Source organism: Mesoplodon bidens (genome assembly GCF_964165515.1).
Source record: "Mesoplodon bidens genome assembly, chromosome: 4".
In the NCBI taxonomy this organism is placed as follows: Eukaryota; Metazoa; Chordata; class Mammalia; order Artiodactyla; family Ziphiidae; genus Mesoplodon; species Mesoplodon bidens.
In genome coordinates this window covers 30,680,675-30,701,435 of record NC_138160.1, presented here as the reverse complement: position 1 = coordinate 30,701,435, position 20,761 = coordinate 30,680,675, and positions in this window count along the sequence as shown.

Genomic DNA, 20,761 nt, shown 5'->3' with positions numbered 1-20,761 from the left:
GAACAAATATTTCATTATAAAGGAATCTTCTGCACTCACACTATTTGAGAGAAAGGACTTAAAAATAAATTTGTCTTATTTCTCTCTGAAGTATTTGCATTGAATGCACTGCTAAAATCCTCCCCATACTTCCAAGCAACCTCTGCAGAAGCACAGCCCACAAACCTTCAGGGCTTTGGACACAACTGCCTTTTGTTTAGAGTATCTAAAGGAGTGAAGAAGCTTTCCTTGGAACCTGAAAAGTGTCAGTGTGTGCCAGCTCTGACCTCAGATCCCTGGTGGCAGCAGTGCCATGTGGTTTTGGCAAATGCATTTGTTGGCAATATGCAGAACCCTCTCAACCATGGGGTCAAGGACAGGGGCCCCTCTTCCCTGGGACTAAGTAAGGCTGGTACTTACCCCTTTGTTGCATGTGTATTCAGGGAATAGGGGTTTGCTTAGCAAGATGACTTATGCTTCCAACCATCTTATGGGACCTCTGGGCCACTGGGAAGCTTGGACTTACCATTACAACCACCTTGGCTCTGTGGGAAACTGGGAGGTGAGTTGTGGCCTCTCCTACCTTGTCCTCTTTCTGATGCCCTCTGCCTGTGTCCAAAGCTCTCTGATGTCTTCTGCCTGTGCCCTGGCAGCCCGGGATGTGCCAGTGGGTTCTGCCACTCAGCAAGTCCCTGTGTTCAGGTGTTCCCCTGAACTTCACAGGATCTTCTTTGTGGATCCTCTTTATAGGAAATCACGACAAGTGCTCTCCTTTCTGAAGAGAGTGAGGGTGTGAAAAGAATGTGTTCCAACTCTAACACTCCAAGATTTCTTCAAGGAGTCACCCCAGTCTTTCTCTCCAATAGCTCTATAGACTGTCCTCTAGCAGGTGGAGTAGGGCATCTAATTGACTTCTGACTCCCCCAGTGTTTTTGTCTCATACCTGGCTGGTCCTTATTGATGCTATACATCTGTATTTATGTCTGTTCTCTGACCCAGGAAGGGGTTTGTTGTAGCAAAGGGAAGAAAGTAAGACTCGTGGATTGATGTCTCAAGTTATTGTCACAATTAATAGTTTATCAACTTCTCCAGTAGCTCTCTTTGGTGGTAATATGAGGGGAGGTGAAAATGGATAGTTCTAGGTTCCCAAAATAGCTTTGGAAAGTCACTACAACTGGCTGGATGACTGGTCTGAATCAACCAGTAACACCTCTGATGCTATAAAACCCAATCTCCCACAAAACCCCTGGAAGGATACTTTTAAACATGATCCTTCTTCATCCCTATTTGTTTAAGTGAAAGTAAAGTGTTTAAGTAAAACACACTGGGAGGGACTTCCCTGGTGGTCTAGAGGTTAAGAATCCACCTTCCAATGCAGGGGACGGGGGTTTGACCCCTGGTCAGGGAACTGAGATCCTACATGCCATGGGGTGTGCCACAACCAGAGAGCCTGCATGCTGCAACTACTGAGCCCGTGAGCTCTGAAGCCCGCATGCCACAACTAGGGAGAAGCCAGCCTGCCATAATGAAGAGCCGGTACACTGCAACGAAAGACCCCGCATGCCACAACTAGGGAGAAGCCAGCCTGCCATAATGAAGAGCCGGTACACTGCAACGAAAGACCCCGCATGCCACAGCGAAGGTCCCACATGCTGCAACTAAGACCAGATGCAGCCAAATAAATAAATAAATGTTTTAAAAAAAAAACACCCTGGGAAAATCTGTTCTCTATTTTGCAATCTTGCCACTAACAGGAATCTTCCCTGTATTTACCACAAATGAAGACATTCAGAAACTAAAAGGACTGGAAGAGAAACCCTAATAACAAAACATTTGTCATTTAAATTCAAATTCTGTTCAGGAAAGTCAGAAGTTGAGAATCTTTGCTTTTCCCAAGCATCTATTTGGCAGGATCAAATACATAAAAAACAATGTAATTTTTATCCCTGTGACATTGTTAATGTTCTTTTTTAAAACACAAGGTTCAGAAATTGTACTTTTCAAACTCAACATCTGCTTCAATATCTGTGGGGACACTAGGAACTGCTGTCTGTCAAATCCCTCTCTCCTGAGACTAGAAGCTCCTGGAGGTATCTGGTTGAGCACACAGGCAAAAGAGAGAGTGCAGAAACAAAGAGGGCACTGCCATTCCCGGTCAATCACAGGCACTGGAAGAGACTTAGAAATTTCGGGGAAGGCCCTCCAAAGTGTGGGCCCTACTTCGCCAGGTCTAAGTGAGGTATTGTGCTAACAAGTGCCATGCGACCCACTGGTATGCATCAAGGTGTAGAGATAGACATAAAGAACTGGCAGCAACATGACTGATCTTGGTTTAGAAGAGAGCCCTTTGTTTTTATTTTATTTCACTCACCTCAACAATATTTATCATGTGCCATGGACCAGGCATTACAGTAGATGCTAAGATGAGTGATGGTAGTAAGCATACCCTCAAGGAATTTATAGTCTAGAGCCATGTTTTAAAATCCTAGCTATTAATTTGAATCACTTTGGGGAACTCTTGAAAAACATTTGCCCCCAAGCTCTACCCCAAATCAATATATTCAAATCTTCTGGCGGTGGGGCCCAAGAATCAGAATGCTTTCAAATTCCCCAGGGGATTCTAATGTGCAGCCAGGGTTGAGAACTACTGACCTAGTAGGCAAGAAATGATGCTGAATGAATGAATATCTTCTGATTCTGTTCTCCATGGCCTGTGATCCAACCCAGCAGATCCTGAATCCCTTTAAGAATTTGGACAAGCTCTGTTACAGGGTTTGCCTGGTGAGTTCTTTCTGCCACTGGAGGTGTACAAGGGCCCTTATAGGTCATTATGAGTCCATCCAAGAACTGTTCACCATCTGGCTGTGGTGGAACAGGCTTTACATCACATTGGGGGTGGAGGACATCACTTCTTTCATGAGTTTCATGTCTTTTTTGGGTCTAGAACATAATACCAGGTGGACTCCAAAGTCTGTGAATCAGCTTCCCAAACCACACAGAAACTTTTTTGAAATGTAATACTTCACCTGAAACAATTTTGAAACCAAATCTCTGCCATGTTCTGCTAGACAATTCAGGTATCTTAATTATCTGTCAGCCTTTTGGAACTTAAGTGAATAGGTTCTTTAAACTACTAAATGCCTACTTCTAAACTCAAAATGAGGTTTATAAAGTTTGTCTCAAAGGAGTTTTAAAAGGGGAAACCATATATTTTTACTTAATAGTTTTTAAACAGTTCCTACTTATATACATACTTCATTTTGTAATTCTAATTCCCTCAAACAATGTTTTTTCTTATACCAAGCCTGGCTGACTCTCTGACATGTAGTGCAGATATTTCCACTTGGTATCTGCTGTGTTTGTCCTTCACTGGGGCTGCCAAATGCTGACTAAACAAATCATGTTAGTCAGCTCCCAGCGGGGTTCTCCTCTTGCGTTCAGACTGGAGAGCTATCGCCATCTTTCCATTATATTTAGTTAACATCTTTTGTGCTTTGTGTAACTGTAAACAGTAGTTTACTTAGAACTTTGTAAACTTTATAAACTTTATAAATCATAAACAATGACATAATTTTAAACATACAGCTCATAACACATGAAAATAGAGTCAGGAAAAGAAAAAGCAAAAATATCTGTTTTTTGGAGTCATCATTTCTCTCTTTCTTCTTCTTCTTTTTATTCATTTGCAGGGTGAGAGTACAGATGGGTTCTAATGAAGCTCTCTCTCATGCAACCGGAAAATTCCTACCGCTGAAAGGCTGCTGTCTCAGCCACAGAGCTGACAAAGGTTTCCTTGCACTGAGAGAAAATGGGAATGTGAGGAAAGTCAAGGAAGAATGAAGCCCTACTTCTTTCCTGCTTGATATTATGCAGGTCTTAAAAAGATGTCATCAGGGCTTCCCTGGTGGCGCAGTGGTTGAGAGTCCGCCTGCCGATGCAGGGGACACGGGTTCATGCCCCAGTCTGGGAAGATCCCACATGCCGCAGAGCGGCTGGGCCCGTGAGCCATGGCCGCTGAGTCTGCGCATCCAGAGCCTGTGCTCCGCAATGGGAGAGGCCACAACAGTGAGAGGCCCACGTACCGCAAAAAAAAAAAAAAAAAGATGTCATCAAAGAAAAATTTGGCAAGGACTTCTGGGTTCTGCTGTTGATGTAAATCTCAGGAGTTAGGCCTCAGACAGGACCTTAGTGTGATTTCACGAGTTCCTTCTTCTGATGAAATTCATTGCCACCTCTGGGGTGTCAGTCTCCGTGTGCCACACTTGGGACCCAAAGTTGAATTGGACATGGTCCCTGTCCTCAGAGAATCTTCATGCCCCCTTACTGAGGCCTGTGCAATCCACAGGCTTCAAATTAGGTGGAAGAAATTCACCTGGGAATGTTGGTTCTATGGAGAGTTGACTCATCCTAAAAGAATCACTACAGAGTATAAATCAGAATATGTATGAGCTGGCCCAACACCCCTAAAAACTCCTTCGCTATTCATCAGCCAGGGCAATCCTCTCAACCTGGTCAGTATCCCCACTTCCACCATGAGTCCTCCCCAGCTCATTACATGTGTGTGCATATATATGTATACATATTTCTTCTAAATATATATATATATTTATATATCTAAGTATACAGTTGACTCTTGAACAACATGGGTTTGAACTGCACAGGTCCACTTATACACAGTTGTTTCCCAGTAGATACTATAGTACTACACAATCCACAATTGGTTCAGTCCTTGCGTGCGGATACCGGGAACCACGGCTACAACTATAAATTATACAGGAAGTTTCCACTCCTTGGAGGGTCGTTGCCCTTAACCCCCACGTTGTTTGAGGGTCAACTGTGTGTGTGTGTGTATATATGTATATATATAGATATATATATAAAATACACACCACGTATATATGTATGTTAAATATAAGTACATATATATTAGTGGGAAGAAATGTGTGTGCGTGTGTATATATATGTATGTATATACGTGCATATATATACATTCTAAGTTAGTACTTGCTATGCATGGAAGATGCTAACATCTAAACGGCTTGTGCCCAGCATTGAGACAGATGTAGTTATCTCACCCAATATAGACTACATATTGATCTTATAAGACAGGTATTACTGTACTAATTTTTTCTGATGCAGAAACAGAAGCTGGCAGATGGTAAGTTGCTCAAGGTCACACTGCCAACAAGGGGTGAAGCCCAGATTCCAGCAGGCCTGCCTGATTTCACAGCCCTTCTAATTCAATGAACCTGATCTCATTTAAATGATATTAAAGTCTAACTTTGCCTCTTAGATCAGTAGCACTTTATTCTTTCTGTTTATTCCAAATGTCAACCACTTCTTTTTTTTAATTTTTATTTTATATTGGAGTATAGTTGATTACAATGTTGTGTTAGTTTCAAGTGTACAGCAAAGTTATTTAGTTATACATATATATATATCTGTTCTTTATCAGATTATTTTCTGATATGGGTTAATAACAGAATTTTGAGTAGAGTTTGCTGTACTATACAGTAGGTCCTTGTTGATTATCTATTTTATATATAGTAGTGTGTATATGTTAATCCTAAACTCCTAATTTACCCCTCCCCCCAACCTTTCCCCTTTGGTAACCATAAGTTTGTTTTCTAAGTCTGTGAGTCTGTTTCTGTTTTGTAAATAAATTCATTTGTATCATTTTTTTAGATTCCACATATAAGTGATGTCATATGATATTTGTCTTTCTCTGACTCACTTCACTTAGTATGATGATCTCTGAGTCTATCCATGTTGCTGCAAATGGCATTATTTCATTTTTTATGGCTGAGTAATATTCAATTGTACATATGTACCACATCTTCTTTATCCATTCCTCTGTCAATAGACATTCAGGTGGCTTCCACGTCTTGGCTATCATAAGTAGTACTGCAATGAACATTGGGGTACATGCATATTTTTGAAGTATGGTTTTCTCCGAATATATGCCCAGGAGTGGGATTGCTGGATCATATGGCAACTCTATTTTTTAGTTTTTTAAGGAACATCCATACTGTTCTCCATAGTGGCTGCACCAATTGACATTCCCACCAACAGTGTAGGAGGGTTTCCTTTCTCCACACCCTCTCCAGCATTTATTGTTTGTAGACTTTTTGATGATTGCCATTGTGACCAGTGTGAGGTGATACTTCTTTGTAGTTTCTATTTGCATTTCTCTAATAATTAGTGATGTTGAGCATCTTTTCATGTGCTTCTTAGACATCTGTATGTCTTCTTTGTAGAAATGTCTATTTAGATCTTTTGCCCATTTTTTGATTGGGTTGTTAGTTTTTTTGATATTGAGCTGCATGAGCTGTTTATATTTTGGAAATAAATCCCTTGTTGGTCACATCATTTGCAAATATTTTCTCCCATTCTGTGGGTTGTCTTTTCATTTTGTTTATGATTTCCTTTGTTGTGCAAAATCTTTTAAGTTTAATTAGGTACCATTTGTTTATTTTTTCTTTTTATTTCCATTACTCAAGGAGGTGGATCCAAAAAGATATTGCTGCAATTTATGTCAAAGAGTGTTCTGCCTATATTTTGCTCTAGTAGTTTTATAGTATCTGGTTTTTCATTTAGGTCTATAATACATTTTGAGCTTATTTTTGTGTATGGTATCAACCACTTCTTTACAGTCATCTAATCTACTTTTCCCAAACAATTTTTCTAGAAAATTTGGACACAATTTCTTCCACTTGGTTTCTTAACCATGGATGGAGCAGAAATTTTCTCAATTTGGGGAATAATCTGCTAGGATCTAAACACTTGACAGGTTGGTTATTCCATCGTGATCTCATTGAGGAAAAAGAAAGAAACCATAACATTTTTCCTTCTTTCCTTCCTCTTCCCTTCCCTCCCTTCTTCTTTTCTTTCTTATTGTCTCCTTTCCTTTCTTCTATTTATTTCTAATTTAAAAGCACCATATATTAAGCCCAATGCACTCCTATCTTACTGAGAAGAAACATATATGTACAGGTAATTATCAGGAAATATAATATGTACAATGATAGAAATATATTCAAAATATAGTTCCAGACCAGAAGAGGGTGTGATTAACTCTGTCCCGAAGAGGGTGATGCCGGGGTATCTAAGTGTTGAAGAATGAATAGGCAAGAGAAAGGATATTTCAGGGACAGCACAGAGTATGAAAAGCCCAGGGGCATCTTTGTTGGGTACAGATTCCTATACCAGTGACTACTACATGCAATAATAAGAGGAATGGAGATGTAGAAAGGTCAGAGCTAAACAAGGATTGTATTGATATTGGCAAAGTGTGTGCTGTTTCCAAAAACAAGGGTCCTGCTGCTCTCAGCATTGTTATAGTGAAAGGTGAAGCAGCTGCAGGGATGGCTCCAAGCCAGTCCATGTTGATGGAATGACTTCTCTCTCCTGGAAATTAGGATACTAAATGTTTAATTTTTATGAGTATCGTTTCTATTCATTATAAAACCATTTGACATGGTACAAATTAGGGCCAGGCTGCATTCAAAGCATTTATTTTCTCACAAATATTTAGTGCAAGGAGAATGGGATCTTCATGATGAGTCAGAATAATCCCTGATGATGGGGATGAGGCCTAGCTCCCCTGAAGCACATGGCTGCACAAGATCAGAGTTCTGTCAACAAGGAGAGAGGAGGAAATGGCTGTTGGGCAGGCATTCAACAATGTCCACTACAGAGTGAATAAGATTATGAAGATACTATCAGGTTAACATTTGCAGTTAGTACAAATGAGGTACCTGTGTTCTAATGAAGACAGAGCATTGCATATTTTCTCTCTTCTTTAGCACCATGCAGGTCATTATAGGTCACATGTAATGCTTTGCAGAGGACTTTTTATTGGTTTTCACTTTGTTTTACTATATCTTTATCTATAATCTTCAAAACAGTACTTTATAAATATTAGTGCTTTTAAATTTCTATTTGTCATCTGCAAGATGCAGGAGATGTAAATTTGCCTCAATTTATTTAATATCTGAATATCTGCAGGAAGGAAAAAATTTGTTTTTTGGTGTAGGTAGTCATTTCTTTAATCAAAAATGTTAAATAAAACTGTTTCTTTTGGAACAAAATATTAGAAGCCACCAGGGTTCCTGGAGGACTTCAGATAGAGCCCCCTATTCAGTTTGGATCGCCTGCTCATCTCTGGACTATTATGTGAGAAAGAAAGAAATTTCTATCTTCTTTGAGGGACTATATTTTAGAGTCTATTTATTACAATAGCCTGCCTTAATTAGCAGACTTGTTGCTTTTTTGGAAGGGGGGGGCAAATCTTCCAATTTTTTCATAAGAAACTACAATTTAGAATTTTGGACAAAATCTACAAGTCTTTTAAAAGAAAGGTTGATTGTTAACTCAGTATTATTTGAAGCTCTGTTTAGGCCAAAACTACATGTCAGTGGATTACCACTGCCTGTTTTGGCATTGACTCTTGTCTCTGAGATTTCTTGGCTGTATGACTAGATGCTTCTATGTTTGTGCATTATGTTTTCCCTCTACCACAGGCACCACAAAATTTGCAGGGAGGCAGAGAGAGAATCCCTGGCTGACCTTTGAAAGGAGGGGTGAAATGTAGGTTGTGGACTCTCTATGTCACTTAATTGGTATTTTATAAAGAGACTAATTTATCAGGTGAAAGCACTACAGAGCATCCAGCTCCTCAACTCAAGGGTGTAGTAGATCATGGCAGATAGAAAGATATCCTACAGGTAGAGGAATGCTGAGTGGATTAGGTGAGTTAATATGTATAAGGACTTAGTACTGGCAAACAGTAAATGCACATTTAAGGTTGGATATTAGTACCGTGCAGCTTGCCCAAGGTCACAACTAGTAAGTGGAGGAGTAGATGAACCTCCTACACTGAACTTCCATGTTTCAGTTTGTTTACACATTTTTGTCTGCCTTTTTGCTCTGCACCTTTGAGATTTCCTTTATTTTTACCTTCTATTCAACTAATTCTATATTTAATCATGTTTATTACTCAAGTGAGTTTTTAGTAATTAAAAAAATTTTGGCAATCATATTTTTAATTTCAAATAATTTTTATATTGCCCTAATAGCTAATTTTTTTCATGGTGATCTATTCTTGTATTATGGATGTAATATCCTTTTTCTCTCTGAGGACACTAAAAAAAAATATTTTTTTAAAGTTCTCTGGTTTTCTGCAATATTTCTATTTTTTCCAGAGTCATCTGTTCTGTTTGCTTAACTCTTTACTTAATCCTTGTCCTTTTCCTTTCTTCTACTGGTTTTTCTCAAATATCTGATGATGCTGCATTGGCCCTTCAAATTTATGAGTAAAAATTTAGGTCACTGTTTTGGGAGTTAGCATCACTTTCCTCTGCAGTTGCGTGGGTCTTTTCCCCCAGCAGGTCTTCTCCTGAGGGCTGACTGCATACTTTGTGTCAGTGTGCTGGTTGTGTTGACAGACTTCACTTTGGGGTTCATGGATACAGAGCAGACAGGCAGCCTGAAGACATCCTCCCATTACTGCAAAGGAGGAGTGACTGCAAAGAAGTGGAAGCCTTTAGTGTATTTCTTTCCTGAACAGATCTACTTTCCTCTCCAGTCTCTCTCCATATCTTTTTCCAGCCAGGAGGTGAGAGAGGGTGGTCCTAGGGCATTTCCAGCTCTCCTTCTCTTTCTGGTCCCAGTTTAAAAGGCTTTTCCAGGCAGATAACTCACATTCTTAAAGGACAACTGTGTAGGCATAGAGGGAACTTTCCTCAACATAATAAAGGCCATATATGACAAACCCACAGCCAGCATCGTCCTCAATGGTGAAAAACTGAAACCATTTCCACTAAGATGGAAACAAGACAAGGTTGCCCACTCTCACCACTCTTATTCAACATAGTTTTGGAAGTTTTAGCCACAGCAATCAGAGAAGAAAAGGAAATAAAAGGAATCCAAATCGGAAAAGAAGAAGTAAAGCTGTCACTGTTTGCAGATGACATGATACTATACATAGAGAATCCTAAAGATGCTACCAGAAAACTACTAGAGCTAATCAATGAATTTGGTAAAGTAGCAGGATACAAAATTAATGCACAGAAATCTCTGGCATTCCTATATACTAATGATGAAAAATCTGAAAGTGAAATCAAGAAAACACTCCCATTTACCATTGCAACAAAAAGAATAAAATATCTAGGAATAAACCTACCTAAGGAGACAAAAGACCTGTATGCAGAAAATTATAAGACACTGATGAAAGAAATTAAAGATGATACAAATAGATGGAAAGATGTACCATGTTCTTGGATTGGAAGAATCAACATTGTGAAAATGACTCTACTACCCAAAGCAATCTACGGATTCAATGCAATCCCTATCAAACTACCACTGGCATTTTTCACAGAGCTAGAACAAAAAATTTCACAATTTATATGGAAACACAAAAGACCCTGAATAGCCAAAGCAATCTTGAGAACGAAAAATGGAGCTGGAGGAATCAGGTTCCCTGACTTCAGACTATACTACAAAGTTACAGTAATCAAGACAGTGTGGTACTGGCACAAAAACAGAAAGATAGATCAATGGAACAGGATAGAAAGCCCAGAGATAAACCCACGCACATATGGTCACCTTATCTTTGATAAAGGAGGCAGGAATGTACAGTGGAGAAAGGACAGTCTCTTCAATAAGTGGTGCTGGGAAAACTGGACAGGGACATGTAAAAGTATGAGATTAGAACACTCCCTAACACCATACACAAAAATAAGCTCAAAATGGATTAAAGACCTAAATGTAAGGCCAGACACTATCAAACTCTTAGAGGAAAACATAGGCAGAACACTCTATGACGTAAATCACAGCAAGATCCTTTTTGACCCACCTCCTAGAGAAATGGAAATAAAGACAAAAATAAACACATGGGACCTAATGAAACTTCAAAGCTTTTGCACAGCAAAGGAAACCATAAACAAGACCAAAAGACAACCCTCAGAATGGGAGCAAATATTTGCAAATGAAGCAACTGACAAAGGATTAATCCCCAAAATTTATAAGCAGCTCATGCAGCTCAATAACAAAAAAACAAACAACCCAATCCAAAAATGGGCAGAAGACCTAAATAGACATTTCTCCACAGAAGATATACAGACTGCCCACAAACACATGAAAGGATGCTCAACATCTTTACTCATTAGAGAAATGCAAATCAAAACTACAATGAGATATCATCTCACACCAGTCAGAATGGCCATCATCAAAAAATCTAGAAACAATAAATGCTGGAGAGGGTGTGGAAAAAAGGGAACACTCTTGCACTGCTGGTGGGAATGTGAATTGGTACAGCCTCTATGGAGAACGGTATGGAGGTTCCTTAAAAAACTACAAATAGAACTACCATATGACCCAGCAATCCCACTACTAGGCATATACCCTGAGAAAACCATAATTCAAAAAGAGACATGTACCAAAATGTTCATAGCAGCCCTATTTACAATAGCCCGGAGATGGAAACAACCTAAGTGTCCATCATCAGATGAATGGATAAAGAAGATGTGGCACATATATACAATGGAATATTACTCAGCCATAAAAAGAAATGAAATTGAGCTATTTGTAATGAGGTGGATAGACCTAGAGTCTGTCATACAGAGTGAAGTCAGTCAGAAAGAGAAAGAAAAATACTGTATGCTGACACATATATATGGAATTTAAGAAAAAAAATGTCATGAAGAACATAGGGGTAAGACAGGAATAAAGACACAGACCTACTAGAGAATGGACTTGAGGATATGGGGAGGGGGAAGGGTAAGCTGTGACAAAGCGACAGAGCGGCATGGACATATATACACTACCAAACGTAAAATAGATAGCTAGTGGGAAGCAGCCACATAGCACAGGGAGATCATCTCGGTGCTTTGTGACCGCCTGGAGGGGTGGGATAGGGAGGGTGGGAGGGAGACGCAAAAGGGAGGGGATATGGGAACATATGTATATGTATAACTGATTAAATTTGTTATAAAAAAATAAGATAAAGGACAACTGTCATTAATCCATTTTGAGCTTATTTTTGTGTATGGTGTTAGGGAGTGTTCTAATCTCATACTTTTACATGTACCTGTCCAGTTTTCCCAGCACCCCTTATTGAAGAGGCTATCCTTTCTCCACTGTATATTCCTTCCTCCTTTATCAAAGATTAGGTGACCATATGTGCGTGGGTTTATCCCTGGGCTTTCTATCCTGTTCCATTGATCTATATTTCTGTTTTTGTGCCAGCACTATACTGTCTTGATTACTGTAGCTTTGTAGTATAGTCTGAAGTCAGGGAGCCTGATTCCTCCAGCTCTGTTTTTCGTTCTCAAGATTGCTTTGGCTATTCGGGGTCTTTTGTGTTTCCATACAAATTGTGAAATTTTTTGTTCTAGTTCTGTGAAAAATGCCAGTGGCAGTTTGATAGGGATTGCATTGAATCTGTAGATTGCTTTGGGAGTAGAGTCATTTTCACAATATTGATTCTTACAATCGAGGAGCATGGTATATCACTCCATCTATTTGTATCATCTTTAATTTCTTTCATCAAGACCTAAATGTAAGGCCAGAAACTATCAAACTCTTAGAGGAAAACATAGGCAGAACACTCTATGACATAAATCACAGTAAGATCCTTTTTGACCCACCTCCTAGAGAAATGGAAATAAAAACAAAAATAAACAAATGGGACCTAATGAAACTCCAAAGCTTTTGCACAGCAAAGGAAACCATAAGCAAGACCAAAAGACAACCCTCAGAATGGGAGAAAATATTTGCAAATGAAGCAACTGACAAAGGATTAATCTCCAAAATTTACAAGCAGCTCATGCACCTCAGTAACAGAAAAACAAAAAACCCAATCCAAAAATGGGCAGAAGACCTAAATAGACATTTCTCCAAAGAAGATATACAGATTGCCAACAAACACATGCAAGAATGCTCAACATAATTAATCATTAGAGAAATGCAAATCAAAACTACAATGAGATATCATCTCACATCAGTCAGAATGGCCATCATCAAAAAATCTAGAAACAATAAATGCTGGAGAGGGTGTGGAGTAAAGGGAATGCTCTTGCACTGCTGGTGGGAATGTGAATTGGTACAGCCACTATGGAGAACAGTATGGAGGTTCCTTAAAAAACTACAAATAGAACTACCATATGACCCAGCAATCCCACTGCTGGGCATATACCCTGAAAACCGTAATTCAAAAAGAGTCATGTACCAAAATGTTCATTGCAGCTCTATTTACAATAGCCAGGAGATGGAAGCAACCTAAGTGTCCATCATTGGATGAATGGACAAAGAAGATGTGGCACATACATACAATGGAATATTACTCAGCCATAAAAAGAAACGAAATTGAGTTATTTGTAGTGAGGTGGTTGGACCTAGAGTCTGTCATACAGAGTGAAGTCAGTCAGAAAGAGAAAGACAAATACCGTATGCTAACACATATATATGGAATCTAAGAAAAAAAATGTCATGAAGAACCTAGGGGTAAGATGGGAATAAAGACACAGACTTACTAGAGAATGGACTTGAGGATATGGGGAGGGGGAAGGGTAAGCTGTGACAAAGTGAGAGAGTGGCATGGACATATATACACTACCAAACGTAAAATACATAGCTAGTGGGAAGCAGCCGCATAGCACAGGGAGATCAGCTCCGTGCTTTGTGACCACCTAGAGGGGTGGGATAGGGAGGGTGGGAGGGAGGGACACGCAAGAGGGAAGAGATATGGGGACATATGTATATGTATAACTGATTCACTTTTTTATAAAGCAGAAATTAACACACCATTGTAAAGCAATTATACTCCAATAAAGATGTTAAAAAAAAAAGACAACTGTCAGCATTTATCCCGTGGCTAAATGTAACCTATATTTATTGACCCCAAGCTTCCTCTCTACCATGCTTTACTCCACTTTTATTGTTTAGATTCCTTTTCTTTTTTATCTTCTTGTGAGTCCTCATAGTTTCTTGTCCAATTATGGCAGATACATGAAAATAACTTTCTAATGTATAACGTCTATATTTTAAACATCTATGTTTAAAATTTTTCTCTTTGTACAACTGTTTAATCATTTGAATGGATTTGGAAGCGTGTGCTTGGCCTGTTATTTTGATTAGTCTTTCTTACAAGTAATTTTAAAATATCTGTTCTCTATTGCCTTCTTAAAGTTTCTATTTAGGATTGACTGTCTACACAGGTTTACTTCAAAAAGGTGACAGTGAAGAAGTATGTTTGCTGATGTAACTGGTATGTGTAACATACAGAAAAACGTGCTAGTAGTTTCACCTAATTGTGCCAATAACACGTAAATCCAGGTTTCGGAGTTCCTGGGAGAGCTTCAAGCTCCCTTCAAATCGAGAAATAATCAAATGATCAGATGTGGAAGGCTGATTCTTGATTTACCTTCTACCACTCTCATATGGTTACCCCACTGGATCTCTGAGACAATGAGAGGGTTCCTACATTCTGATCCTTCCATCTTCTTCAAGCCCAGCCACTCTGGGTCCTCACTGAGAAATTAGGGAGTGGTTTCAATGGCCCTGGTACTGACGCAAATGTTCAGGAAGCCCCAAAACTGTTCTAGGATTTCCCACTTGCAGCTCACTAGATGCTGTTGTTATTTAAAGCTGAAGATCAATGTCTGAGCTACAACACCTGATTCTCACATTACAGTTGTGAATGCCAGGGGGATAAGGGGCATGCGTGTGTGTGTGTGTGTGTGTGTGTGTGTGCGTGCACACATGCACTCATAGACCTGTTTGTTGGGAGGCAAGAAGTGTTTGTAGTTCTACTGTAAGAAGTTAGTTAATATTCATTGAATATTGTGGGCAGGCCTCTGAAGTCATGTATGTGGGAATACAAAGAGCTCGTAGATATTTTTTCCTCAATGCCTCATTGAGGAGCTGAATTTGGATGAAAACTCTCTTCCATCTTTGCAAATACAATCTGTTATGGACTGAATATTTGTGTTCTCCCAAATTCATATGTTGTAATCCCCCCAATGTGATGTTGATAGGAAGTAGGCCCTGTGGGGAGCGATTAGGTCATGAGGGAGCCCTCATGAATGGGATTAGTGCCCTTATAAAAGAGACCCCAGACAGCTCCCTCACCCTCTTTCCACTGTGTGAGGACAGTGAGAAGTCAGCAGTCTGCAACCCGGAAGAGGACTCTCACAAGAACCTATCATGCTAGGACCCTGATCTCAGACGTCTACCTTCCAGAACTGTGACAAGAGATTTCTGTTGTGTATAAGCCACTAGTCTATGATATTTTGTATAGCAGCCCAAACTAAGACAAAACCTAATTGTATTTTTAGAAATAGAAATAAGAAAATAAGAAAAATGGTATAGAAGAGAACATCTGTACAGTTGAGAAGTAATGAGTAAAATGACTGTTTGGTTCTCTTTAAATGACAGTGTCATTTTCACATACATCCAGCCTTCTTTCTCTGCCACAGAGGTTTCTGAATTTGATGATTATGGCCCAGATATTTAAGAATGTACCCCAGTGTGGTTTCCTTTGTTTGTTTATAAATTGTATTCTTGTACTACTATATGAATACATTATGAATATTAACATTTCCTATATTTGTATATGTTTTATAATATGTGGAGTAAAAAATGGGAAATTTGAAGAGTTTCTCTCCACATCCTAATAAATTTAGCACATTGCCTATTTCTTGTACCCTTTCAATTAGATTCACTGAGTAATTATAAAACTTTTTATAGTGGAAATGTTAAAAAAAAAAAAAAGTAGACATGAAAGTACAATAAATCCCATGTACCCATCTCTTAGTTTTAATAATTATCAATTTATGACCAATGTTATTTCATCTATACTCCCATATCTCTCACTTAAATTATTTTTGAAACAAATTTCAGATATAGAATTAAATTAATTAATTATATATTATATTCCACTTAGCTAACATAAAAGAAATGAGTGAAAGAAGAAATAGAGAAAGAAAAAAAGAGAGAAAATGAATAAATGAAGGAAGGAGGGAGGGAGAGGATGAGGAACATAGTTTAGTTATTATTTTATTCTTATAAACGTAAATTCAAATGAAGTAACAAGAGTTTGATCTGGTGCAAGTTAGTTTGCTTTATTTTGGAAATGATCCCAGTTAATGAGTATTTACCTTCAACGATTTCAGTTCTTCTGCAAACCTGCTGACCCTGATTCCTGGGTACTTCAAACACTTTTAGATGGAATTCAGACTCTGCAGGAACATTTGCTCTTACCCAGATGGTGGACATTATGGAACCAGAACCACTGTACTCTGTGTTTCCTTACCACTTAAAACAAATGAACGAACAAATTAAAACTCGGTATTTTTCTGATCTTTGGTTTTATTTTGTTGTGTTTTCACTTTGGATAAAAGACTTCAATAAATATAGGCAAATGTAAAGCTACAGAGATTAAATATCAGCACATAGCAATGATCAAATCACACCCATAATCAGGTAACTTTCCTACAATCTCACATACAGATAATCATTTCAAAGCTCACAAATATAAGACCCCATTCTTGTGGGTGTTGGATGAAAAAACATGGGTTTATCCTGAGGCCAAGGTTATTTTACTAATTGACCTTGGACTCTGCTGACCTCCAGAGGGAGCCCTATGGCAGCCAAATCCGAGGCTGCCGTGAAAGATCTAAAATTAGTTTGAACTGCCAAGGCAATATTCATGGAGTGTGGCAATATTTCTGATAACCAAAACTCAAATGTTGGCATTCAATGGTAGCAACTTCAGAATGGTGAGCAACTTTGATAAATAAGCAATTTGGTGCTATGCCAGTGTAGCCTCCTGAATCTATCGACAGGAGTAAGTATTCAAGCAAAACAATCTCTAATACAACCATCTGCATCTCTTTTGTTTCTACAAATAGCAATCATGGGAGTCCAGCTAACTGTACTACTTGGGAACTTCTTTGAGCTAATAACAAACATACAGTAACTTAGAGTAACACAACTCTGAACAGTTTCAAAAGTCTGCCTTGATGGTACTTTGTGATATACATGTTACATGAGTCATTGTGAGATTTTGAAACTCAACATTCTCATCTATAATGTCTTTGGTGGAAGGAAGAGGATTTCAAAAAAAAAAATCTACCACTGGCTGATACAGAGGAGCAAGGGATCTGTTATTTAAAATCAATAGAAAATCTAAAGTCTTAACACTAGTTCACCAGTCTTGAACTGCAGTAACCATTTAATAATTCCTGCAGTGCTTTGGGCTCAGCCCAGGGCCTCATAGTTTTGTGTTTGGATTCTATTAAGGGTCTTTTATCTTAGGGGCTTAGGGAAGCCCCTAACTCATTTTTAAACAAACTGCAAGCAAAGATATTATTCACCTGTTTCTTGACCCAGGCAGACTTCACCTTTTGTATTCTGACTTTTTGCTTTTATTTACAAGCAAAAAGCAAAGTATAACATGCCCATTGTGTACTACTAACTTGGTGGTGTGTCTGAAAAGTAACAGCTATGGCTTATTATAGCTGATACTTACTACGGTTGATACATCTGATGTTATTTCACATACAGTACTCCTGTAACATACTGCTTTCAGCTACGCTGGCTTGTTTCCAATAGAAACTGGTGAGTCAAAACAGAGAGTCCTCTGAGAGCAGAAGTGTAACTGAACATGCTGTATAAGAGCCTGCCCTTGACTCAGTCACAGGGTCACTACCCAGGGCTCACTCAATGATACACAACAGTGGGACATAGAGGAACTAGGCAGCAAGATTTCCCCGGTACAGTCCCTATACTCTTAGGTCGTGGACTGGAAACTACTATGTTTAGGGAGTGTTTGTTTGGTTTCATCAGTCCTCAGGAAAGATATAATGAATGAAGTAGTGGCACAAACCAGAGCTGTTTAAGCAGGTTAGGCTTGTTTACTTTGATAACAGGACTTTATACCGATGCCATCTAAAAAAAGCCAAACTCTGAGAAACAGTAGAGTGGTGGCTGCCAGGGGTTGTCGAGTATTATTGGTCAAGGAGTACAAACTTCCAGTTATAAGATTAACAAGTTGGAGGATCTAATGTACAGCACGGTGACTATAGCTAATAATGCTATATCATATACTTGAATATTGCTAAGACAGAGTAAATCTTAAAAGTTCCCACCAGAAAAAAGAAATGGTAACTGTGTGACAAGATGGCGATGGTAGCTAATGCTGTGGTGATAATCATTTTGCAATATAAAAAATGCATCAAACCAACATGTGTACCACCTTAAACTTACACAGTGCTATGTGTCAACTGCATCTCAATAATGCTGGCATTGGGGGGTGGGAGTTACGTAAAAAAAATACATATATAGATTTTTACTATATATATACCCCATACCCCAGACTCTGAAATTGGGGCTCAAAACTCTCAAACTTTACCACATTCCCTGGGTAATTATGGTAGTCAGCCAAGTTTGAGACTTGAAGGCCTAGATTTTCAAATACACTCCCAAATTCTACTCAGATTCTCAGTTTTAAATCTATTTTTTCTTCTCAGGCTTTAGTCAAAGACAAAACAGGATATCTCTTCCCTTTCCAGGCCTTCATATCCACAGAGCGAGTGTTGAATACTTTCTTGCATTGCTTACTAAACATTTGTTTCATTTGACAAATGAAGACACAAACCCAGAGATATTAAGTTCCTAGTTCAAGGTTACACAGTACACTAGTGGGAGTGCTGAGGTTAGAAAGCTGGCTCTATGGTCAGCTGACCATTCCTTTCCTTCTCTTTTCTCCCAGCTTTACATTCATTCGTGAGTAAGAAAAATGGAGGCATATAGGGGACTTTTTGAAACACTAGACCCTGCATTAGGGTAAATGTAGACGTTAATTTCCACGCAACATTTCCTCTCAGAGAGAAACCTACAGAATAAAAAAGACTTAAAGAGACATAGTAGGCTTCCCTGGTGGCTCAGTGGTTGAGAATCTGCCTGCTAATGCAGGGGACACGGGTTCGAGCCCTGGTCTGGGAAGATCCCACATGCCGTGGAGCAACTAGGCCCGTGAGCCACAACTACTGAGCTTGTGCGTCTGGAGCCTGTGCTCCACAACAAGAGAGGCCGCGATAGTGAAGAGTCCCGTGCACGGTGATGAAGAGTGGCCCTCCCTTGCCGCAACTAGAGAAAGCCCTTGCACAGAAACGAAGACCCAGCACAGTCAAAAACAAACAAACAAACAAATAAATAAAAGATTACTATTAAAAAAAAAAGAGACATAGCAACCAAATACAATGTGTGGACTTTTGGGTCCCAATTTGAGCAAAATACCACCTGGATATTTAATCACATTAAGTAATAATGCTTAATTGTTAAAAAGGTGACACTTTTTATTATGGTTCTATTTTTCAAAGTCCTTGCATTTTAGAAATACAAATTGAAATATTTATGAACGCAATTATGTCTGGGATGCTTCAAATCCAGTGGTGGAGAGAGGGGGAAAAGTGGTTGTGATGAAACACACATTAGAAACAAGATTATCCATGAGCTAATAATGACTGACTCCAAGTAATGGGTGCATAGGGCTTTTTATGCTATTCTCTCTTCTTATATATATATATATATATTTTTTTTTTTTCTCATTGTAAAACACTTTTTAAAACATTCATTTCTCTCAAGGCCTGGCTTACAGTTTTGTGGGTTATTTGATTTACCTACATGATAATACGTTTAGTGAGGTCCACAACTAGATAGAATATATATATTTTTAATATAGAGCACAATTATTTTATTTCACTAATGAATCAGAAGACATTTTTGATATTATAATAAGTGTTCCAATGCAAACAAACCCAATAAGTTACATGAATCCTTTTTAATGTTGTTAGATTCTGTGATACCAACAAATGTGGGGAACACATAGTGTTGGTGCCCTCTTTCACTCTTACTTAAGGCCAACATAAGCATCTTCTTTTTTCTTTTATATTTAAAATATCTTTTACATTTTAAAAATTTTTTTAATTTTTAACACCTTTATTGGAGTATAATTGCTTTAGATAGCATATTGATAGCTTTATGTAATTCAGCAAGAAAATACCTCAGCCTCCTACCATGACCATTGTGAAGCAGAAGATAAATACCAGCCATTTAAAGCAGAAACTATGGTTCTCTAGTAACAGGAATCTCTTTCAATGTAGCCAAACACTTCTATAACCTGTTACACTCTGAGGGACCTAAAAAACTGCAATAGGTAAACTATTTACTAAAATAGTAAAAGCAGTTTGACAAAAATCATAAGAATTATGAAACAGCAGTTACATTCCATAAGAGTTTTCATAGCTCAGAGTATGCTTGGGGAACTGTTAATTGCCTCAAAGTGAAATGAGGGTGCCCACCAGGATCCGGCTAGGAGGTAAATTTCTAGTTAGGGTGTCAAGCTTAGCACCAGTTTCCAAATGTGCACAGGAAGCTGCAGCTTCCAGATTTTGAGGCTAAACAGCTCTGCCTTTCTCCTTGTCCTTGCCCACCACCTCATCTCTGAATCTACAAGAGCTGTGAATCTTGAAGAGTAGGATCTACCAGCATTCATTACAACTTCAGAGGTAGCAGGTTCCTAAGTTCAATGAAAGGTGTTTGGGGTTTGTCTTTAAGCAGGAATGAAATACGTTATTATTTCAATGAAATAGAAACGATTCTCAGTATTTCAATGAAGTATGCTATTTCAGCACAAGAAAACACTGGAAATAGCTTTGTCTTATGACCTAGAAGTAGTAAAAGATAATCTAAGGGGAAACAGATATAGATCTCTGGAAAG